Source organism: Cygnus olor, chromosome 4 (assembly GCF_009769625.2).
Source record: "Cygnus olor isolate bCygOlo1 chromosome 4, bCygOlo1.pri.v2, whole genome shotgun sequence".
Taxonomy (NCBI): domain Eukaryota; kingdom Metazoa; phylum Chordata; class Aves; order Anseriformes; family Anatidae; genus Cygnus; species Cygnus olor.
Genome location: NC_049172.1, coordinates 77786718 through 77810826, shown reverse-complemented (window position 1 = coordinate 77810826; position 24109 = coordinate 77786718). Strand labels below are relative to the sequence as shown.

The 24109-nt window shown below is 48.9% G+C and overlaps 2 long non-coding RNA genes across 13 annotated transcripts; both read right to left on the bottom strand.

Annotated features, from left to right (window-relative positions):
* Window positions 1-407: 407 nt before the first annotated feature.
* Window positions 408-5912, bottom strand: LOC121069411. Of its 11 annotated transcripts, XR_005819406.1 has the most exons (9): window positions 5821-5895; window positions 5539-5734; window positions 4337-4418; window positions 3512-3744; window positions 2213-2300; window positions 1786-2082; window positions 1440-1506; window positions 1050-1141; window positions 408-586 (listed from the first exon to the last, which is right to left on the bottom strand). It is a non-coding gene; the product is annotated as an uncharacterized LOC121069411 (long non-coding RNA). The 11 variants fall into 11 exon arrangements; XR_005819402.1 differs by having other exon boundaries at window positions 1050-1506; window positions 5821-5905; XR_005819408.1 differs by lacking the exon at window positions 1440-1506 and having other exon boundaries at window positions 5821-5893.
* A 209-nt stretch (window positions 5913-6121) lies between these two features.
* Window positions 6122-19798, bottom strand: LOC121069414. 2 transcript variants are annotated; one of them, XR_005819413.1, is made up of 3 exons: window positions 17035-19798; window positions 14502-16934; window positions 6122-7247 (listed from the first exon to the last, which is right to left on the bottom strand). It is a non-coding gene; the product is annotated as an uncharacterized LOC121069414 (long non-coding RNA). The 2 variants fall into 2 exon arrangements; XR_005819414.1 differs by having other exon boundaries at window positions 14502-19798.
* Between the last annotated feature and the right edge of the window lie 4311 nt (window positions 19799-24109).

Sequence of the window (24109 nt, the reverse complement as noted above, 5' to 3'; positions counted from 1 at the left end):
AAGGCTGCACTACGGAAGGGCAGAAACAAGACAAAAAGCACACCCTGAGGCACCTCATAACCACAGCCTACCTACTGTAATACCTATACCTATCTTCCCAGCTGCTTTACCTCTGCTGCTCTCCATCTCCAAATCACATTCTTTTAACTGCCACACAGAGTGGCAGTCCTCCAGGTGCCACAGAGCGGCACCCTATTTTTTTTTAATTTTTAATATATTTTTTTTAATTTCTTATTTTCAAAACAGCAGTCCGCTTCCCTCTGATGATGGGCAGTATGTCAAGCCAGTCACCGAGTTGCCAACGCAGAGCTTCACAGTTCCAGAAGGCGCTCTTTCCTTTGACCGATTCCTTATAAGTGTTATCTACCACGGACAAAAGCAACAGACTGCAAACAGGCACTGCCACATTTGACAAACTTCATGTTTTTTATTTTATCATTTCAAAAGAGCAGTCCATTTACCTCTACATCTGAGAAGTAGATCAAACCAGTCACCGAGTTGCCGAACAAGAACTTGACAGATTTTTGCCGAACAGCAACTTGACAGTTGCTGTTTCCTTTGACCGATTCCTCCTAAGGTTTACCTACTGCTGGGAAAAAAAAGAAAAAAGACTCTGTGCCAGCTGCCCTTGAGTACTCGCCCAGAACTTGAGCATTCGCCCAGAGACAGACCAGATGTCTTTCCCAAAAGAGTCAGGACAATGTATTATTGCACTGATGAACCACCACGTTAGCTACCATCACTAATTGCCAGGCAGGACAGCTCCAGGCCAAACACACACATAAAAAGGCACGCTACAAACATCGTGACCAAAACATGGGAAAAGAATTACTTAGACTATAAGAATTACTCACCTGAAGAAAAGCTGCATGCAATAAAGGCATCTACTACTATATAGATTAGTTTACTTTAAATGATCCTACTAGATGTAACTTTAAATAGACGTACTTATCTCTTTCAACTTGGAAATGCATCAACCCCTAGACTCCGACCCACCTGAAAAAAAAAAAACAACCTGCAACTGACTGAAGGAAAAACAAAGCACTTACCCCAAAAAGCAGCTCAGGCAGAATGAGCTCTCTGATAGGACACCTGCGGCTCATATACCATTAGGCCCCACCCGGCACCCTGCCCCAATCACCTGGGAAAGAGGAGGGGCAAAGCACAGGAAGGGATAAAGAGAGCAGCAGCTGCGTTTTTTATTTGGCTTAGCTCAACAGTGTGTGGAGTGTTACTAGGGGCAACAATTCCTGTGCTTTTGCTTCAGTCCTGATTATTGAAACAACAATATGACCAAGTAGGTAACTAAAACTGTTTTTGACTGTAATTAGCTGAAACCTTTCTTTACGTAGGTAGAAATAATCTAGGAGTGTAACAGATTACAAACCACAAAAATACAATTCAATGTAGTAAAATAACTCACCGGAGAAGTAACATACCTTAGTAGACTATCTAAAAAACAAAAGGCTATGCAGATGGGTTCAAAAAAGCCAACCCAATCGAGATCTGAAAAGGGTACAGACATTCTCAAAAGGAGCAGGGAAAAAATAATGGCACAGTACAAGCCGGAAAGAACGCTGAGCAGATTTAAAAGATCTGTAAGGCCTCAGGAGGGACCTGAGCAGAGCATGTAGGTCTTTGGAAAGTGGGGGGAGGGAAGACGGGTTAGGCAGGGACTAGGAATACTAAGTAGAGGAGAAAATGAGTGTTGTGAGCCTGAAGTGTGTACAAGCATCATAAAGAGGGCTCCTGAGAGGACGGGGAAACAAAGGGAAAGCTGCTTACCTCTGAGAAGTCGTCCTTGATCTTTGTGCCACGGACATTTGTCTTGCGTGCTCGGCTCACGAGTTTAGGGGTCCCCATACGTTGAAGGCTTACCTCTGAGAAGTCCTACATGGCTCCACCTGCGTTACTGATTTTTTTTGCCAGCAGGTGGTGGCAGAAAATCCTGAGAAGTGGCAGACACAGCTTCCCAAACCGTTTTCTCAATAATGGAAGCAGTGCGAACCACGTGGAAAACCACAAGTGAAAAACCACAGGTGGAAAACCACAAGTGCATCAGAAAAATGCACCCCACGTCGTCTAGGGGAGGAAATAACTGCCCTGAGCAACGTGCCCTTCCCAGGGTGAACCCAACATGCCCAAGGCCTTGGGGGGCAGGCAGAGAAGGAACCCGGGACTCTTAGTATGTCTCCTGAGAATCGCAGCTTACAGTTACTCCATGTCTTCTGGTCTCGCAGGATGAGGCAGAGGTCTAATTAATTCCTTCTCCATCTCTCTGGAAAGAGCTTTTCTCCTCTCTGTGACAAAGGAGAAAAATGTTATCATCGTGGGAGTCATTATACAAAGCCACACTCTGTGAATTCACTATTACAGTTAAGATCGTTTTTAATCAAAAACACCTCGGCCGCAAACTGCAAACTCGGCTACCACTGCAAACATAGCACTGCACAAAAATTCAACTCAAGGTAGAGGAAAGGGCGAGCTAAAAGCCCGAATGACGTGACCAAAGGCAACTGCAGCAACCATCTGGTAGATGGTTGTCCACAGCCCTCGGATTTCATGGTCGTCTTTCCTGAAGAATGAATCCTGGAAGAACAGAAAAGATACACGTGTCCACAACAACTTCTGAGGAGACTACTGAAAAGAAAAACAAAAAAATAGAAACAGCAAGCGGCTAGTACGTCAGTTTTGTTAACAGAGTAACATTAACATACAGGAAATTTCCACGTTCTCTGTAGCCCCAAGGTGGTGCTGGGTGCATCCACTGATATTAATGGGGTGGCACAATGTCAGAGATAGTTAATAGACAAGGTACACCTGAGGTGCACAGATTGCATATTCCAGGTGACAAAAAAGGCACAGCTTGGCACCCAGTTTGGATCAACTTGCGTATGAGTCTGCTGATACGTGAGTACATACTGCAAGCAGAAAAGTCTTTTACTCCACAGACTCAGTTTCATTTATGTATATACATACATATACATATGGGTATGTATCTCTCTCTCTCTCTCTCTCTCTATATATATATATAAACAAACAAACGTTGGGAACTTTATAACCACTTGAGTAACAATCATTAGCTATGCCTACGCTGAAAGCCAGGACTATGCCTAAGTGATTAAGTAAACACGGAGCCTTATCTGTGAAATGCTGAAAATGCCCCATAACCACTGGGGGGCTTATGCACGGTGTACATAATTTTTGCGCAAACGTGCATCTTAATACACAAAGAGGAGGGGCGAGGCGGACAAAGGTTTTAGGGACGTGTCAAGACCAGAACAGCCACTGGGCAATCGCTCAGATGTGCAAAGCTCAGCTAAAACTCGCACAAATCCACCGAGGGAAGGAGGCTGCCTACTTAGCTCCTTAAAATAACCTCTACAAAGAACGTATTACAAAATCAACAACGAAACCATCATCCAGCAAAGCAAACGTATGGAATACAAAGGGCTAAAACTGACAGCTGAGGTTTGATTCTTTAGCAATGTCAAAGGTCTTCAGATCCTACCTGACTTCTCGTGGATGGTGGCGTTGCAGCACAGAAATGAGGGGAGCGGGAAGATCGCAACAGGCCAAACGCGGTGCTGGGCTCCTAAAGGAGCTGGTGGGGTAGCACTGACAAGAGTGAGACAGGCTGTCAGCCTTCTCCACGAGCTGAAGAAGAGGAGCGCAAGTGTCCGAAGAAGCTGTTTCTTCTCATACTTCATTTAATACACACCGTCTTTAAATCCAGGGCATCTTCTTAGGGAACAGATAAAGAGGTAGAGTTAGCGGCTCCAGGGATGCTTCAGGATCTTATTTCTTTCTATACTTAGCTGCTATCCATAAACCCGGACCAGTTAAAATACAGAGTTATATTAAAAATTCTGGATAATAACAAAAGTATGGGATTTAAAAAACAAAACAAAAACACGCTTGCACGGAAAAGAGATTAAATTATCTCATTCATTTCCCAATTCCCCTGCAGACTCTACGCTCGGCTCCTCTTAACTCACTTACCTATCCAAACGCAGGGCAGATGCATCAGTTCTCATCATTCTTGGTAAAAAGACGACATTTTCATGCTTGCTCTCAAATATCATCTCTTTCCAGCACACTTTCCTGCAAGCTATGCTAATTCCTCCAGGCTTTTTAATATATGCTAGAAACTTCACTGTTTTATCTTAATGACCATCTCGGTGGGAGTCACTGACCTGCTGTCTTTGATTCTGCTGTCTTCACAAATACAAATAAAACAGTACTTCAGTGACGCTCTGTGACAAACTAGGCGACGGGCATCGACCTCTTACATAAAGAAGGAAAGAATTTGTAGACAACATCCAGAATGTATTACTTTGTTAGATATCAGAGCGGTGGGGCAGAATGACAATGCTACACAAGACTGTGCCTTTGCTCCTGGGATCATACACAGTTTGCTGGAATACAACAAACAAAATAATAAAGTAAGGTCACTGTGTGGAACAAGTTCACTCACTCCATTATTATTGTGAATGACAAGAATATTTTAGTAAGCGTTCTTTTAAATCCGTAGAAAATTTTGGATTTATCTCAATTTGGCTTCATGAAAACTGAAACTTGCAGTGCAAAGATCATTTATAAAACCTTTAGCAGCTGAGCTTTTTAGGCACGGATTTGGTCACCTTCCTGGATAATATTCGGCTCTCTCCACCTTCCCCCAACAAGAAAAAAAGCTTAAAGACCACAAACTGGGACTTCTGGGAGGTGTGACTCCATTTGTCACCTTACCTAATACACACTGTTTCTTCGCTATGCTAAACTTTCACCATGACTGCATAACAGAGTCTCACTGCTATTGTTTCTGAGAGTTTGACAGACTTCCCCAAATTGGATTAAACGAGCATTTTCCGTTGTGACGGACGTCAAGGCCAACGATGTCTCTTGTCGGCTGTGGAGTCCTGCTGGCATTATCACCAGCTCTCACACAACCCCATCTAGCTTTTGGGGTCCGCCCCATCCGTCCTCAGCGGTGGGAAGTTCTTCCAGAAGCAAACAGACCGTTATTTGTTCCTAGGTGGAGCTGAGGCTCTGTAAGGCTTTGCTTTTTTTCTTCCCTCACTCCCCCTTTATTTCCAAGCTTAAACCTGCATCCAGCGGCAACCTGCGCCTCCCGGTGCGCACGGCCCGGCACCGGCTCGGGGAAAGACCAGCCGCGCACCCCGGAGCCCATGTCGCCGCCCGGCAACACAGAACTACAGCTCCCAGCATGCCTCGGGACGGCGCAGTCCATCCAACCCAGAGGGGAGTCGGCCAAGCGCACACAACCGCCCCCCCTTCCCCGCACCGCCTCCCGCCGCTCCGCCCCCCTCTCCCCCAGCCCCCCGAAGCCCCGCGCGGTGCAGACCCCGCCGCACGCCCGGTCCGGTCCGGTCCGGTCCGGTCCGGCGCGGCGCCGCCCCCGCCCCGCACAAGGGCCGTTTCCGCAGAAGCCGCCGACCGCGTGGCGCCCCGACCGCCCGCCGCCTCGCCCCCTCCCGGCCCGGCCCGGCCCGGCCCGGGGCGGCCCCGACCACCAACCTCGTTGCTGCACCGCGCCTCGCCGGCCCGAGCCCGGTCCGGCCCCGCAGCCTCCGCCCATAGTGCCGGCAAGCCCTGCACGGCACTTCCGCCCTGGGTTCCTCCGAGCCAATCACGGAGCGCTTCCGCCCTCAGGGAAGGCACGTCCGGACGCCACTTCCGCCCTCAGGCTCCAGCCAATCACTGCGCCGCTTCCCTGTGGGACGGCGACCCTGAGGTTGCCCCTGCGTTGCCTTTTTTTTTTTTTTGAAGAAGGCCCGGGTGTGCTCGGTCCTCTCTCACCAGGTGTATCTGCGAGAAACATCTCAAATCATTTGCTTCACACACGATCTTCTGTGAGGCTGTTTTATTCGCGGTTGCAGTGGCGGGCGTCCTGCCAATTAGGAGCGCGTTACAGTAAGCAAAGCATCAGCGTTTATTCCCTATTCCCCGACACCTGGTCACCTCCCCTGTTTCCTCCTTGGCCGAGCACTACAGGTTCACAAGCTACTCGACGCTCCTCTACACCATATACGTACAATTTTACTTCTTTTTCAACCCTTTAATTTCTCCCTTCTTATTTTCTTTTTTTCCCCCTTTCTTATGTTTCAGGAACCTGTGATCTTTGTTTTGCTGTTCCCACACTGCTCGACCTGTTTTTCCTCAAGCTTCTGCCTTATTTTGGAACAGTGAGGCCTTCCACTGTCCACTTACCCACGTAGCATTTCTCCTTATTATGGCTACACAACTACCTCGGAATACAGAAAATTAGTTCTCTGCTGCAAAAACACAACTCAGTTTCTCGCAATTCCCCCCTCTTCTTTCCTTACTCCTACTGTTGTTTTTGCACCTCTTCACATACCGCACTCTTGAGTTTTTCCAACATTAAGGCGCAATAGTCTTCTTCAGATGTCACGGGGGACGGTAGGTGTACAATGCCATTATTTTTACAATGCCAACAAACAGTTGTTTGAGCCAATTCTGTTCAGGTAACCACGAAGTTAGTTTCTCCCAAATGTTTCTAAATGCCCAGGAACTGTCACCTTGAGGTACTCTATGTAGGATCTTTCCCCCCCACCCCCCTCAATATACTTTTTTTTCCCCCCAAATATCAGTCAAATTCGTCCCATTTGATCTACGTATATACAGCAACAAGCATTAATTACAGTGCACGCTCCTCCTTATGAGGTTATTAATGAATCTAATACTATTCGATTCTGCAGTACTATTTTTGCAAACTTATCGAACTTATTTTCTAGTTCTTCAGTCATAGCAGAGATATTTACAATAGCTTTTTCTAATTCACCCGCCCCTAACCAAGGTAAAAACCACCTTGCAAAGCTGTGAAATACTAGAGAAGTTTACTAGAGAACTATCTGGAGTCCGCTTAATCCTGCGTGTGGTCTCAAGGGGGCTTTGGCTTTGTGGGTCTTCAGTAATAGTTACATTTGGAATTACTGCCTCCAGGGTGCGAGCTCCCTTCCATCCCAGGGGCAACACCTTCCTGGCTTTATTGCCACGTAGCCAGTACCACCTCTCGCCATCCAGTTACCATCTCAGGCCATCCAGTTACAGGATTCTCATGTTGCATCTGGTGTGCGCTACGTATATTAGCATTCCTGTGGCTACCATATTTGGTACAGTATGGATTATTCCCTGTATGGATAGTTCCACACCCAGGGTCAGTTCTGTCGCCCCCTGAGTTTCTATCAATGTCGTTTAAAAGGCACCTTCGATAACACGGTATATTGTAGCCAGGATTACGTGCGGGGAGTGTGAGAAACACTCCGTAGCCAGTAACTTAGGCTCAGGCGAGTAGCTCAGTGAAGCAGTAATTTATTCGCAATCGCAATGGCACGCGTCCCACAAGCAGGAGCGCACCTGCTAGTCACATAGTACGGTTTATATACTTTCTTTCTCGACGACCGGGACCCTCCCCTGTTTCCCCATTGACTGGGTATTCCAGGTTCACAACCTATCTGACACGCTTCACAGACAATACGTGGCCTTCAGTTGACGGCCTGTTAAATTTCAAATTTCTTTTGACTTTTTCACTGTTTGAAGTGGTAATGGTTCTCCACTTATCTGACTTGACACCGTGATTTTCACCTAATTGCTCTAAGGAGTCCGGTTGTCTGCATTTTACAAGGTTGTCTGTTAAGCTTTCTTATCACTGCAAGCCTATCTCAACGCCACATTCCTTCCCTCTAAACGATGTAACTGCAAAAACAACACACACACACACACACACACACACCCCTCCTTTCTCCACGATCATCATATCTAATGCTATTCTGTTTTCCCAAGCCATTCTGCTGGTGGCGTCTAGTTGTTCAGCGATTTCTCTTATCGCATCCCTTGTATAATTTATGAATATCTGCTGATTGTAATAAATACTCTTATTGATTGTTACCCACCAGAACAGCGACTCAAACCCTGAAGCAATTTGATTCCCGGCTTGCCGTGATAGGCAAGCTGTATGGTTACCTATAGCTGTAGAGAATGCAGGGGGAACCCTGATACTGCTATCACGCAAGGAAGGGAACAGCAAAGCGAGAGACTTACAGGCCTCATTTCCCCAGGCAGCCTTTTCTTGGTACAATGCAATCATACATCGCATCCCCTGGGAATCCCTGGTCCACCCCAATGGGAAGGGCACTGTCTGGGCAGTCGGTCGTCCCGAGGCACAAGCATAGCAATTGCTATGGTTGAGACTCTGGACAGTATATTTGACCCATTCTATCCGGGCATTCACATCCCCATACCCCGTTTCAATCTCAGATGTTTGAACTGCCACATTTCAAAGAGGGCCTCCTGTCTTCTCTCCTGTTTTCTCCTTGAGTTTCTCCCTTTCTCTGATGGCAATAGAGGATCGTTTCCATACAGCTGTTCTCAATCTGGCTGTTGGGTCTCTCCCAGTTATTTGTTCTCTCTGCTCAATTGTCATTGGGCATTTAAATCTCCACAAGCTAACACCTCACAAGCATCAAACATGACAGACTGTGGTACATAACCCTCTGTCACATTCACCCCCTATTCTGACGGGGTATCCCGTCTTACTATTATCTGGTCATGCCTTTTCCAAGTTGCCAATTGACCAAGGCCTTCTCTGAGGCCCACAATCACTAGAAACAAAATTAATAGTTGATTTTTCCCCGTCATTATTTTTAACCCTTAGGTTTCCAAATAATTACCAATACAAACAGTAAGATATATGTACACTACTACTAGAACAAAAACCCCTTGGGAGCACTTCGATTCGCCATAGGCCAGTCCTTTCTCTCAATCACGAGTCACGCTCATTAGTTACCTGTGAAAATAAAAGGTTAGTTTACAATTGTAAGCTTTTATCCTGCTCAGAGTCCGCTACGAGATTTTTCTCTTCGATTTCAACTTCCAACAACTCTTCTGTAGGAACAGCTTCCCAGGTACCGGGGTCGACGGACACCTTCACTCGAGTATGGTGAGTCCAGCCTTTTTCTGCAGTTCTTACGGCTGTTTCAGTGGTTAGTAGTACTTGGAATAGTCCTTCCCATTCAGGCCGGAGTTTTGATTCTTTCCAGGTCCGAATCAGGACCCAATTTCCTGGTTGATGGTGGAGAATGGGGAATTCCAAAGGTGGGGTTTGAGCCAACAACCCACGGGTTCTGAGAGATGACAAAGAAGAGGACAACCCCAGAACACAGTTCTTAAGAAAACTCTCTCTTGTTTCGAATTGCGGTATCTCATCCCTTCTGCCCAGATAGGGGAATCCGAACAGCATCTCATGCGGTGAAATTCCTAGATCCTTTCTCGGTGCTGTTTGAACCTGGAGGAGTGCTGAAGGTAATCATTCTACCCAAGGAAGTTGGGTTTCTAACACTAATTTAGTTAATTGCTTCTTTAACGTCTGGTTCATTCGCTCTACCTTCCCAGAAGAGGAGGGGTGCCAGGGGGTGTGAAAATTCCGTTCAATCTCTAAGGCCTGCATTAACCCTTGCAGTACTTGTGAAGTGAAGTGACTTCCTTGATCTGAATCAATGTTTTCAACTATCCCACATCTAGGGACTATTTGCTCCGGTGATACCTTAGCCACCGTGTTCGCAGTGGCAGATACCGAGGGGAAAGCTTACACCCATCCAGTCACGTGGTCAACTAGGACAAACAAGTACTTAAGTCTCCCTGCTTCAGGTAATTCGGTAAAGTCTACCTGTATGCTTTGGAACGGTCGAATCCCTGGCGCCCGTCCCCCTCTAGGTGGGTTACGGATGACCTTTTTATTTACCTTTTGACATATGGTACATCCTCTGCATGTTTGCTTCGCTAAAGTGTATATTCCTACACAGACATACTTTCTTAGCACAACATCACACATTGCTTGCACCTGCCAATGACTCTCTTGATGTAAGACAGTTAATATTTGCCTCATTGGTGCTTTATTCAGCATTTCTCTCCCAGCAGGGAGTATCCATTTTCCCTCAGACTTCGTGGCTCCTGATTCCTTAAGAAAAAAATAAATCTCTCTTAAAACTTTTTAATTCTGTCTTAGTTTTCAACAATTCCCTGAATCCTCTCTGGATTTATTCTTCGTTTTCCCTCAGACATTAGATGCCTTAAATACCTGACTTCTCCTTCTACATATTGTCATTTATTTTGCAATACTCCCAAGCCCTGCTTTCCCAGAAAGTCGAATAGCTTGTCAGTAGCTTCCTTCACAACTGTCTTCTCCTGTCCTGACAATAAAAGATCATCTGCATATTTGTAACAGTAATACCTCCTCGGGAGGTTGTAATCGCTCCAAAATCTGTTCTAGAACTTGCCCAAATAAATTGGTGGCCCTGTAAACCCCTGAGGTAAAACTGTCCGCCTGTATTGTTGCTTCCGCCCCCATTTCCGGGTCTTTCCAGTCAGAGGTGAATAGATCTTTGCTCTCAGGGCCTGAGAGCACTCCATTAATAACACTGTTATTCCAGTCTAACAATTTGCCATTTGAATGCCCAATGTCATCATCAAATCCCTTCCCAACAAGTTAGTCCCTGCCTTTGGTACATACAGTAATTGCCCAGCGATCATTTTATCCCCTACTCTCAGCCTGGTATCCCCCAAAAGTGGCACTGTTATCCCAGCCCCTTCTACCCCCATCACTTTTAGGGTTTCATTAGTTAATTTAATCCCTGATACTTTACAAGCCAGTAATGATCTAGCTGCCCCAGTGTATTGGGTTCACATAGCAAGGTTCGGGGGGGGGGGGGGGGGGGGGGGGGGCGGGGCAGGCGGCCCCCCCCCCCCCCCCCCCCCAGTACTTGGGAAACTGACCAAACACCACAGCAAATATACCAAAACTTCTAGACTGTTACTTAGATAATGCCTTCATCCTCTTTCCCTACTCGTTCAACTTCAAACAGCTCTGTCAAACACTACATACCACACCTTTAACACCTTCACTAACCCTTTTTAACACTTCTATCTTTCTCCAGCCTGTACTTTCCCATTTTCCTTCTCTCCTCCTTCTTCCACTCCGGATATTGCTATTTGAAGTGGCCAGCCTGGCCACGCTTCAAAGCCTGTCCCTGAGCTTTCCTTGCCTGCCATTCCTTCATCTCTCTTCCTCTCCTTTCCATCCTGGCCCTGACTCCCCCTGAAGATTTTCTTCCTCTTTCTCCAACCCTCCGCCTCACTACCTGCTACACCGTCAATACCATTAGTTTCGCGCTCTGCTTTTCCTTCTCATCTCCCCTCCCGATATACGCCTCCAGGGCCTCCCGCAGGAGGGCCCCCCACAGTGACTGTTCACTACATCCCCCCACCTTCTGGAGCTTTTTCTGTGTATCTTGCCAGGCTTTAATCACAAAATGAACTTTCAAGAGACCTTGGGATACCAGGTCCTTGGCATTCATCCACGAGTACTTTCTCATTCTGACCCCAAATCTCTCATATGATTTCTGTGTTGTGCATTATTATTATTCCAGCCAGGATCAGCAAGTGGGTATTTCTACCCTGCCGGTATTACCCCTGGTCCTGGAGGATGAGCTCTCTCCCATTTTTGTATAGCAGCTCTCCTCCCGATCATTCCCATTTCTTTCCCTGTAAACAACATACTTATAGACATAATTCCCCCTCAAGAGCGTAGGTTAGGTCCTAGGAACTGGTCTAAGAGTTCAGCTAGCCTGTTGGGGTCCTCAGCTAAGGACTTCGTCTCCTCCTTAAAACTCCTAACCTCTCTGCCGGTAAGGAGAGGGGGGAGTTCACCTAAGAGGATAGACAGTTAGCGTTAGTACTGTTAGTATCAGGGAAGGCAAAATTCTCAGCATCTCTTCTACCTTGTTCTAATTCTTGCCAGAGCCTAGAGTACGCTCCTTCTCTAGGGACAGTGTTAATTACAGTCCCTGTCTCCCTTCCTGGAGCGACTGCTGCTGCCACCGGTGCAATATTAGGATTATAGGGAGCGTAACTTGGCTCCTTCTCCAAAAAAGGAATCTTATTGTTTATGTATAAATTTAAAGCCTGAATTTTCATCAGACCCGTATTTTGGCCAAAATACTGCTGTTTCCTTAATTGGTTCTTTTGTCCTGACTGATACACAATATTTAACCTTTTTTTTTTCCCTCTTTCTTTTATCATCTCCTCTGATTTTGATATTATTTTTCCAGTTTCTTATCATTCTTCAGGAAGACCTGTCGGCAGGCACTCCCCCAGGGATATCTCCCTGTCCCCTGGAACTCATATTTCCCATTTTTCCTAGCCCTTGTCAGTGTGCTGCTACAGAAATTTCCCTCCTGCAGGGTACCACACACTAACGTTCCGATTCTGGAAAATGGGGGCGTACTGCCAAGCACTTTACCGTGCAAGGGCTACCGTACACCAAATTTCCCTGGTGTACTGCCAAGCACTTCCCCGTGCAAGGGCTACCGTACACCAAATTTCCCGAGACGCTTCCTTTCTCTCTCTTATCTCACGCTTCGGCTGTCTCCGGCCACGCCCCTCGCGGAGCTACGGAACCGCGGATCAGGACTCTCCACACTCGCTTCGTACAAAAGTATGTCTCAGTCACACATCACACGGAGTCTCACCCGACCCCCAAGGCAATACTTAATATTTCTTACCTTGGTCTCTGCACAGAGTTACCGGATCAATTCCTAAACCCGGAGTGCCTACCTTCTTCCCTTCCCCGCTACTTCATGGATCCTGCCTCTTTAATCAGTCTCGGGCCCTCTGTCAGCCCTCCCCAGAGCTGCCTCTAACAGATCCTACTAGTTGTTACCTCAAAAAGAAGGACGTACCGATCTCTACTTGGAAACGCATCAGTCCGTAGACTCTTAACCACCTAAAGACCCCTGCAACTGACTGAAGGAAAACCAAAGCACTTACCCCAAAGCGCAGCCCAGGCAGAATGAGCTCTCTGAGGGCATGCCTGTGACTCAATTACCATTAAGCTCTGCCTGGAACCCAAACCCAATCACCTGGGAAAGGGGAGGGGCAAAGCACGAGAAAGCAGAAAGAGAGCAGGAGGCGCAGCAGCTGTTTTTCTTTGCCTTTATTTTTTTCTAGCTTATCTGAACAGCATGCAGAGCGCAGACAGGAGAACTGGTGTCTGTCTAGCAGCAACAATACCAATGCTTTTGCTTCAGCTTTGAATATTGAAATGACAATATGAGAAAGCAAGTTACTGAAGCTAACTGGAATGAGCTCAACCCTTCTTCTACACAGGAAGAAAAATCTAGCAGCATAACAGGTGACACCCCAAAAAAAAAATCAATGTAGTAACATCACTCGCAGGAAAAAAAACTGCGCATGCGCGGACCAGCGCCGCCTGCAGTACCCGGTTCCCGCCGGCAGGGGGCGGCAGAGGACGCCCGGGGGCTCCACCGCGCATGCGCGGAGCAGAGCCGCCTGCCGTACCCCCTTCTCGCCGGCAGGGGGCGGCAGAGGGCGCCCGGGGGCTCCACCGCGCATGCGCGGAGCAGAGCCGCCTGCCGTACCCCCTTCTCGCCGGCAGGGGGCGGCAGAGGGCGCCCGGGGGCTCCACCGCGCATGCGCGGAGCAGAGCCGCCTGCCGTACCCCCTTCTCGCCGGCAGGGGGCGGCAGAGGGCGCCCGGGGGCTCCACCGCGCATGCGCGGAGCAGAGCCGCCTGCCGTACCCCCTTCTCGCCGGCAGGGGGCGGCAGAGGGCGCACGGGGGCGCCACCGCGCATGCGCGGTCCTGCGCCGCCTGCAGTACCCGCTTTTCGCCGGCAGGGGGCGGCAGAGGGCGCCCGGGCGCGCCACCGCGCATGCGCGGACCAGCGCCGCCTGCATTACCCGCTTCTCGCCGGCAGGGGGCGGCAGAGGGCGCCGGGGGCGCCACCGCGCATGCGCCGCCCCGCGCCGCCTGCAGTACCCGCCTTTCGCCGGCAGGGGGCGTCCCGAGGTGAGCAGGCACAGCTTCCCAGACCATTTTCCCAGAAGAAGCACAAACGAAAACAGCAGAAATTTGCACCCCACGCCGCCTCAGGGAGGCCTCAGGATCTGCCTTGGGCAACGTGCCGCTCACGGCTGGGAAGCTGAGCGACGGCAAGCTGAAACAGTACATTTTTTACCGGGATAAAAAAGGCAGGGAGATGATAATAACGAACCCAACGTGGGCAACGGGAAGCTCTGAGCCCAAGGACCACAACTCCCGGCTTGCTGGGGGAGAAGGTGCTCCTGGCGGCTTGACACTGCGGACGCCGCGGAGCCAGCCCCGGGCTTCCTGACCCGCAGCCCAGCACCCGCAGACCCGTGCCTGCCACCCCGTGCCATCCCTGCCTGGCCTTTCCCTGCCCCAGCCGCCAATCCCGCGGGACCCGGCCTCCGCAACGCCATCCCCTGCCCTGGGGGTCCTGCCGGGAACCCCCAGCCCCCCCCCACCTGCGCTTCTGCAAGCAGCCCCCACCACACAGAGCAGTCCCCCCCAGTATGGATAGTTCCACACCCAGGGTCAGCACTGTCGCCCCCTGAGTTTCTATCAATGTCGTTTAAAAGGCACCTTCGATAACACGGTATATTGTAGCCAGGATTACGTGCGGGGAGCTCGACTTCAAAATCTATTCCTTCCGAGGACTGAGTATGATCTGTCATTTTTAGAAATCTAGAGTATCCATAGTTGCTGCTGGAAATAGCAATCAAGGACAAGGCCTTTTCAGTCCTTCTAGGCACGTGGGTGCAAATCCAACAATTACTTCGAGATAGAACTCGAGAGATGTTCTGGATTCATTGGAAATGCTGATTTTTCCCCTTTATCCTACCACTAATGCATTCAGAGTAGGTATTACTAAGATAAACTTAAAATACATCATTTCTCTCTCTGTATATATACATACCCCTATAATAATTAAGAAATAATAATTAAGCAAAACAATAAAAATCACAAACTAATAAGGATTCTTCTGGTGGGGATTAAATACCCCACCGCCTTCTCCCATCTGCAGGGAGTGTTCCCTGTAAACACTCCAGTTCTGTGTAATTCAATCCCTTTTACTCATTAATTCATTAAGGATTCTTCTAAGGAGAAGTTAAAGGTTTACAATAGATAGTTTTGACAGTTTTAACCTTAAAAGTCTTTGTTAATGCAGTCTCTCAGGTATCAGGGTTAACTGATGCTTTTACCCAGGTATGAGTCCACCCTTTCTCAGCCGTTTTTCCTGCCATCTCAGTAGTCAGGAGCACTTGGAACAGTCCTTCCCACTCAGGTTGCAGCTTTGATTCTCTCCATGTTCGCATCAAAACACAATCTCCTACTCGGAATGGATGGATCAGGGCTTCCAAGGGTGGGGTTTGAGCTAATGATCCGCAGGTCTTGAGAGAGGACAAAGAGGACGACAGCACAAGTGCACGGTTCTTAAGAAAAGCATCTTTTGTCTCAAATTGAGGTAATTCATTCCCTTTGTCCAGGTATAGCAATCCAAGTAACGTTTCATATGGTGACACTCCTTCCCACATCTTTTCTTGGTGCAGTTTGAATTCGGAGAAGTGCCAAAGGTAAGCGCTTCTTCGTTCAGGGGAGCCGAGTTTCCAGAACTTAGTCAATTGCTTCTTTACTGTCTGATCCTCTCCACCCTTCCAGAAGAGGAAGGGTATCAAGGAGCGTGAAATTTCCACTTAATTCCTGGAGTCTACATTAGCCCTTGAAATATTTGTGGCGCAAAGTGACTTCCTTGATCAGAGACAGTATTTTCAGTGGCTCCATGGCTGAGAATCATCTGTTCTAGAATTACCTTGGCTACCATGCTCACAGTAGCAGATACCGAAGAGCAAGCTTCTGCCCACCCTTACGAGTGATCGACCAAGACTCATTAAGTATTTAAACCTACCTGTTCTAAGGAGTTCTGTAAAATCCACCTGTGCGCTTTGGAAGGGTTGAATTCCTGGTTCTTGCCCCGCTTCGGGCTGACTGCGGATAATTTTCCTGTTTACCTTTTGACATACTACACAACTCCTGCGTACTTGTTCAGCCGAAGTATATATACTCCTACACATACACATTTCCGTAGCACAGCGTCACACGTTGCTTGAATTCCCCAACAGCTCTCTTTGATATAAAACATTAATATTAATATAAAATTAATATTTGCCTCACTAGCACTTGATTCAGCATTTCTCTCCCAGCAGGGAGTATCTATTTTCCTTTGGACTTGGTGGCTCCTGATTCCTTAAAAACCCCCCTCTCTCAAAACTTTTTAGTTCTCTTTCTTAGTTTTGGGTAGGGGTAGCTCGACAGTTCCCTGAATCTTCTCTGGATTTATTCTTTGTTTTCCCTCAGACACTAGATGCCCTAAGTACTTGACTTCTCTTTTTACATACTGTAATTTATTTTCCAATACTTTCAAGCCCTGTTTTCCCAGAAAGTCGAATAGCTTGTTAGTGGCTTCCTTCACAACTGTTTTCTCCTGTCCTGACAATAAGAGTTCATCCACATATTGCAAGAGGAACACCTCCCCCGGAGGCTGGAATTGCTCAAAAATTTGTTCTGGAACTTGCCCAAATAAATTTGGTGGCCCCGAGGTAAAACTGTCCATCTCTATCGTTGCTTCCACCCCATTTCAGGGTCTTTCCACTCAAAGGCAAGTGTATCTTTGCTCTCAGGGTCTGATAGCACCCCATTAACAGCACTGTTATTCCACTGGAAATCAGTCTCAGTTACGCATAAGAACAACCAAGTTCCCGTCTCGTCACAGAGCCTATCCACGGCACCTCCGCTCTGCTCTACACTCCGTACTGCTGTTCCTCTTAGAGTCAGCACACCAGGTTCCCCCAGCGTGATCAACGTCTAAGGTTGGAGGCCTCGGGATCTTTTATGTAGCGCAACTACACTCCACCCTGGAAGCTTCTTCAGTGCTGTACCTTTTCTTTAAAACGTGAATATCAGTTTAATTTTCAGGTCACCTGAGGCAATTATTCCCCATAGCAGGGACCAGGAATGCTAAATAGAGGAGAAAATGAGTGTTGTGGGCCTCAAGCGTGTGCAAAGAGCGTAAGGAGGGCTCCTGAGAGGACGGGGGAACAAAAGGAAAGCTGCTTACCTCTGAGAAGTCGTCCTTGATCTTTGTGCCACGGATGTTTGTCTCGCATGCTCGGTGGACGAGTTAGGGGTCCCTGTATGTTTGAAGGCTTCTTACCTCTGAGAAGTCCCCTGGGCTTTCTTCCACCAGATGATGGCTTTCCCAGGGACTCGCCGCCCTGCACGGAGAAATCCCTGCCTGAGCAGCTCACGGCCTGAGATGCCACACGCGTGCAGCCGTTCTCAGGAAGACACGTGCGCGGCTTTACAGCCTGAACGGCAAACGGCAAGCGTTTCTTCAGGGCAGGTTTTCCATCATCATCTCCCTCCGCAGGAAAGGGAAAAGTCGCTCCTCTCGGCTGCTCCTCCTCTCTTAACATTCCTAACATCCCCCCACCCCGATCCCACCTTCCCCTGCTGATTTTGCTCCTCTTGGGTCGCTGCCTGCCTCCACCTTCCAGAGCAGCTCCTTATCAAGTTCTCCTTTCGCATCCTGTCCCCGGCTGCTCCCATGCCACAGTGCTCTTGACGGTGACATTAGCTGTCGCTCGAATCTCCTTCCCGCTCGGTACCTGCTCTGCAGCTATCCCTATCGTGGGAACGGCAAACAACCCTGCAGGTCGTCCGTATCCAACGAGCTGAAGGATCTGTTTACCCAGAAGTTCTTGACGAGAGATTACAGAAAAAGAGTCACACCTCCGTGCAGCGCATCCCCCTTTCCAGAGAGACGCAAAGACAGCACAGGCGACCTCCCTGTAACTTTTTCAAATTCGGCAAGGGTTTGCGGTGAGTATTATGAAAAATAACATTAGAAAGAGAAGACTGGTAGTCCTGACAAGTTCCCAAAGTCAGGAGAACTTGCCCAATCAACCCCAAACTGTTCGCTAGAGTAACTTGTTAGTCCGTTTCCTTTTGAAAGCCGAATGAGGACATGCACATTCTGCTCTTTCCCATCTGCGTTCTCGTTCTGGCTGAACCCAGCACGTGGCCAGAGCGAATGGCTGAGTGGTGCTTTTCTCCCCACCGTGGGAGACTCGGGAAGAAAAAACAGGTAAAGCTCGTGGGTTCGGATAAAGACAGTTTAATAGGACAAAGAAGGCAGGGAAATCATAACAATGATGACGAGGGAACGTTGCAAAGCAAGCGATGCGCGATGCTATTGTTCACCACCTGCTGACTGACGCCCAGCCCTCCCTAAGCAGCGGTCCCCCCTCCGCCCCCCGCCATCCTGTTCCCCACCGTTCCGCGGGAGAGGGGACAGGTTAAGAAAGGGGCCGGGCAGCAGGACGCTCACCGCAGCTCCCGCTCTGGGTGCCGCCGGGACGATGTCGCGGTTGAGGCGTTTCTCGCTCGCTCTCTCCCCCGGCTTCCTCCTCGGTAAGGATCCGGAGGCTGAGCTGTCACCCCCCCAGGAGAACACACCGGGGTGTGACACGCCTTACGCGGGCCGAAGCGACAGCGACAACGGGGTGGCCGCGCAGCGACCGAGGCGGCCGCCCGGCAGCGCAGGACTACATTTCCCAGCATGCCTCGGGACAGAGCAGCCCGCCTGACCCCGCGGGGACTCCGGAACGCCCCCCTCCACCGTGCCGCTCCCCGCCTCTCCTTTCCTCTCCGTGCTCTCCCTCCCTCCCCCGCCCCATTTCGCCCGGGCTCGCCACCGCCAGACCCCACGGCCCCGCGGAGCACGGGTCCGGCACGGCACGGCGCGGCGCGCCCCTCGCCCCGCACAAGGGCCATTGCCCCAGGAACCGCCGACCGCGCAGCGCCCCGACCGCCCGCCGCCTCGCGCCGCGCGCCGTCCCGGGGCGGCCCCGACTACCAAACTCGGTGTGGTGTGGTGTCGCGTCCCGTCCCGTCCCGTCCCGTCCCGAGCCGAGCCGCGGCGACACAGCTTCTCCCCAGGAGCAGGACGCCGCCATTTTGCCGCAGGCAGGGGCACTAACGAGAATGCCGGCGGCGCTGCGGCTACCACGCATGCGCGGCGCCGCTCAGCCTGCAGTACCGCTTTTTGGCCAGAGGGGGAGGCAGAGGGAACCTGGGCGCCAGCGCGCGTGCGCGGCTCCGCTCAGCCTGCAGTGCCATTCTTCGCCAGAGGGGGCGGCAGAGGGCGACCGGGCGCCACCGCGCACGCGCGGCGCCACTCAGCCTGCAGTGCCCACTTTAGACCAGCAGGCGGCGACAGAGGTCGCTATCGCGCCGCGCCGTTGCGCCTGCAGTACCGCTTTCTCGCCAGCAGGTGGCAGCAGGGGGCGCTAGAAGAACCAGACATAGCAAGTGGCTGGTACTTCAGTTTTGTTAACAGAGTAATATCAACATACTAGAAATTCCCACATTCTTTACCCTTTATGTTGCAAATATCACCCAATTCTGTCAGTGTTGACCATTAGCAATTTTTTTTACAGAGAAGTAACTGCACGTTACTTAATCTTATCTATAGAGTCACATGTGTTTGTACTTGCTAATTTGTTCATCTGCCAGTTTATCTTGCTACAGATGCTACAAGATGTATAAACTGCAAGCTTATGTTTTGTAACTGATACGATCTTTGGTAGGAATAGCTATCTGAAAGAGCAAATAAAATCCCATTCATCCACAACCATCTGAACTTTTATCGTCTAACAACAGTCCTACAAACATCCCCCAGGATGCTCAACTTCAGAAACTTTCCGTTCAACCTGAGGCAGAACAAGCCCTTACCCTGGACACCTTCACCTGGCTCTCCACTGCTAGCAGGGTAGCGCTCTGATACCGTCCAGTACGCGCTGCAGTCTACTCGCGTACGCATATTTGCTGCAGCCTTGTTCGATACGCTCACAGAGAGACCCACAAAAAATCCACTCTTTCTTTCAGAAATAATAATAATAAAATAAAATAAAATAAAATAAAAATAAAATAAAAATAAAATAAAATAATATAACTACAACACGGTAAGGAATAAAAGCTGAACACATGGGATGTGGTCCTTTACCGAGGGGCAGATCCAACATCGGCACAAGGAGTTTTGGGCACATGAGCTATCATCTACACCAGCCATCGGGACAAGCCAAATGCACACACATGAGCCTCGATTTAAAAAAAACACGTTAAGATCTTTTATAGCTCATGGAAGTAACAACCTACAGCTTAGATGCAGTTAGATTGCATCGGCTTAGGGACTGCCCACTTCAAAATGCATGTGGGGGGTGGGGAAAACAGTTTTGTATGTCTCCAGAGAAGGAGACTCCACAGCCTCTCTAGGCAACGTGTGCCAGTGTTCTGTCATCTTCACAGTAAAGAAATGTTTTCTCATATTCAGCTGGAACTTCCCATGTTTCAATTTGTGCCTGTTGCCTCTTGTCCTGTCTCTGGGCACTACTGAAAAGAGTCTGTCCTCATCTTCTTGACACCCTCCCTTCAGATATTTATACACATTGATAAGATCCTCTCTCAGTCTTGTCCAAGTTAAACAAGCCCAGCTCTCTCAGCCTCTCCTCATATGAGGGATGCTCCAGTCCCCTCATCATCTTCATAGCCCTCCACTGGACTCACTCCAGGAGCTCCATCTCCCTCTTGTACTGGGGAGCCCAGAACTGGACACAAAGAAGGCAGAGAAACTTGCCATACAGGAACAACAATGACCTCTACCAAAACAAACAAACAACATGTCACCTCTTGCCTAAACTTTAGGAGGGGAGGTGGTCAGGGCAAAAATGGTTTTATAAAAAAATATGGGTGACATGAGACAAGAGATTAAGTCTGCCACACTGCAAACTACTCTTCCCAGAGCTAAATGCCAAAGGCTGTTTACTGTTAAAACGGTTTCCTGGTATGAATAACTGATGACAGCACTCTCAAATTTATTTCTAGTGCTAGTATTTGTACCCTACTAAACCTGCAAGAGATGCTACAAAAAAAAAAAAAAAGTGTTCAGGGGCACACCAGCATGTCACACCACATCCCCTGCAGCATAACAAAATATTTCAAATTAAAGGATTTTACAAATTCCTTCTAACTGAACAGCATTGCCCCCCACCTTCCATAGGCCTGACATAGGCATCATCTACTAGGCAGCCTGCCTTAAAGCATCACTCGTCTGCCATACACATGCACCAAGCTAAGCAAGATCCCAGTATGCTTTGGCAGCTAACTTTCCTCAAACTTCGTCTGATTCAGTATTGTACAGGACATCTTGCTCACTGCTCCAATCTGGTCGGCAAGAAGATCACTCTCCTTGCTCAGTTATAAGAGGTGTTCAATGAGTACCGCAAATTGACCAGGTATTGGAGGAGGTTAGAAATAGCACAGATTAAATCCTAGAAACAGCCCGAAACAACCCCTTGGAGAACAGTGACTATTGTACCATGTTAAAGATTGTGGAATAGATCCCATATTCAAATAGACAAATATGTCTCGTATGTCAAATAGACAGTACATTATCAGCTATAAATGGGACACAAATATTTCTGCGATCACAATGACGAGTGGTTTTCTTTTGTTTAAGGTGCAAGAGCAGAGGTTCTTGTACTCAGAACTCTGGCAAGAAGAAAATACCTCAGGCCTGTGCAATCCACTGGAGCGTGAACAATAGCTATAGTTATTGTCCTGCTCAGGAAAGACAGGCCAGCAAGGCGAGGTGGTGGAGTTGCTCTTTATGTGAAGGAGCAACTACATTGTACTGAGTACTGTCCAGGGGCGGATGAGGAGCGAGTTGAGAGTCTGTGGGTGAGAATTATGGGGCAGGCTGGCATGGAGGACACTATTGTGGGTGTCTATTACAGGCCACCAGATCAGGATGAGGAAGTTGATGAGGCCTTCTACAGACAGCTGATAGCAGCCTCGCAAACACAGGCCCTGGTTATTGTGGGAGATTTTAGCTACCCTGACATTTGCTGAAAGGCCTACTTAGCCAGCCATCTTCAGTCCAGGAGGTTCCTTCAGTGTATTGATGATAACTTCCTGATGCAAATGGTGGATGTGCCAACTAGGAGAGGAGCACTGCTGGATCTTCTCCTCACTGACAAGGAGGGGCTGGTTGAAGTGGTTAGGGTTGAGGGCAGCTTTGGTTGCAGTGACCATGAGATGGTGGAGTTCAGGATCTTATGTGTCAGCAACAGAGTACCAAGCAGAATTGCAATCCTGGACTTCAGTAGGGCCAACTTTGGCCTTTTCAAGCATTTTCTAGGGGAAATCCCATGGGACAAGGTACTTGAAGGAAAAATGGGCCCAGGATAGCTGTTTAGCGTTCAAGGACTGCTTCTTCCAAGCTCAAGAACAGAGCATTCCAACAGGTAGGAAGTCAGGAAAGAGAACCAGGAGACCTGCATGGTTAAACAGGGAATTGCTGGGCAAACTCAAATGGAAGAGGAGTGTCTACAGATCATGGAAGGAGGGGCTGGCCACTTGAGAGGAATATAAGGCCGTTGTCAGAGGATGTAGGGAGGCAAGTAGGAAAGCTAAGGCCTCCCTAGAACTAAACCATGCAAGAGGGGTCAGGGACAACAGAAAGGGCTTCTTCAAATACATTGTGGATAAAACTAACACTAGAGGCAATGTAGCCCCACTAATGAATGAGGTGGGTGCCCTGGTGACAGAAGATAAAGAGAAGGCAGAGTTACTGAATGCCTTCTTTGTCTCTGTCTATAATGTCAGAGGCTCTCCTGAGGAGCCCCATACCCCTGAGACCCCAGATGAAGTCAGAAAAAAGGAGGAATTTGCCTTGGTTGATGAGGGCTGGGTTAAGGACCAATTAAGCAAGCTGGACATCCACAAGTCCACAGGTCCTGACGGGATGCATCTGCAGGTGCTGAGGGAGCTGGCAGAAGTCATTGCTAGGCCACTCTCCATCATCTTTGGTAAGTCATGGGCATCAGGAGAGATGTCTGAGGACTGGAGGAAAGCAAATGTCACTCCAGTCTTCAAAAAGGGCAAGAAAGAGGACCCAGCTAACTACAGACAGGTCAGCCTCACCTCCATCCCTGGTAAGGTGATGGAACAACTTATCCTTGGTGTTGCCTCTAGTCATATCAAGGATAAAAGTGTCACTAGGGGCAGTCAACACGGCTTCACCATGGGGAAGTCGCGCTTGACCAACCTGATAGCCTTTTATGAGGCTATAACTGGTTGAATAGGTGATGGAAAGGCAGTGGACGTAGTGTATCTTGATTTCATTAAAGCCTTTGACACCATCTCCCACAGCATCCTCACAGCTAAACTGAGAAAGTGTGGTCTGGATGATCGGGTAGTAAGGTGGACTGTAAACTGGCTGAAGGGAAGAAGCCAGAGGGTTGTGGTTAATGGGACAGAGTCGAGTTGGAGTCCTGTATCTAGTGGAGTCCCTCAAGGGTTGGTACTGGGACCAGTATTGTTCAATATATTCATCAATGACTTGGATGAGGGAATGGAGTATGCTGTCAGCAAGTTTGCTGATGACACTAAACTGGGAGGAGTGGCTGACACGCTGGAAGGCTGTGCTGCCATCCAGCAGGACCTCGACAGGCTGGAGAGCTGGTCGGGGAGAAACTTAATGAAATATAATGAGGGCAAGTATAGAGTACTGCATCTGGGCAAGATCAACCCTAGACATCAGCATAAATTGTGGACTGCCCTGCTGGAAAGCAGTGAAGGGGAGAGGGACCTGGGGGTCTTGGTGGACAGTGGGATGACCATGAGCCAGCACTGTGCCCTTGTGGCCGAGAAGGCCAATGGCATCTTGGGCTGTGGTTAGTAGGTCGAGAGATGTTCTCCTCTCCCTCTACTCTGCCCTAGTGAGACCACGTCTAGAATTTTGCATCCAGTTCTGGGCCCCTCAGTTCAAGAAGGACGGGGAACTGCTTGGGAGAGTGCAGCGCCAAGCCACAAGGATGATTAAGGGAGTGGAGCATCTCCCTTACAAGAAAAGGCTGAGGGAGCTGGGTCTCTTTAGCTTGGAGGAGAGGAGACTGAGGGGTAACCGTATTAATGTTTGTAAATATGTAAAGGGAGAATGTCAGGAGGATGGAGCCAGGCTCTTCTCGGTGACACCCAATGATAGGACACAGGGCAATGGGTGTAAGCTGGAACATAGGAGGTTCCACTTAAATATGAGACAAAACTTTTTTACGGTGAGGGTGACAGAG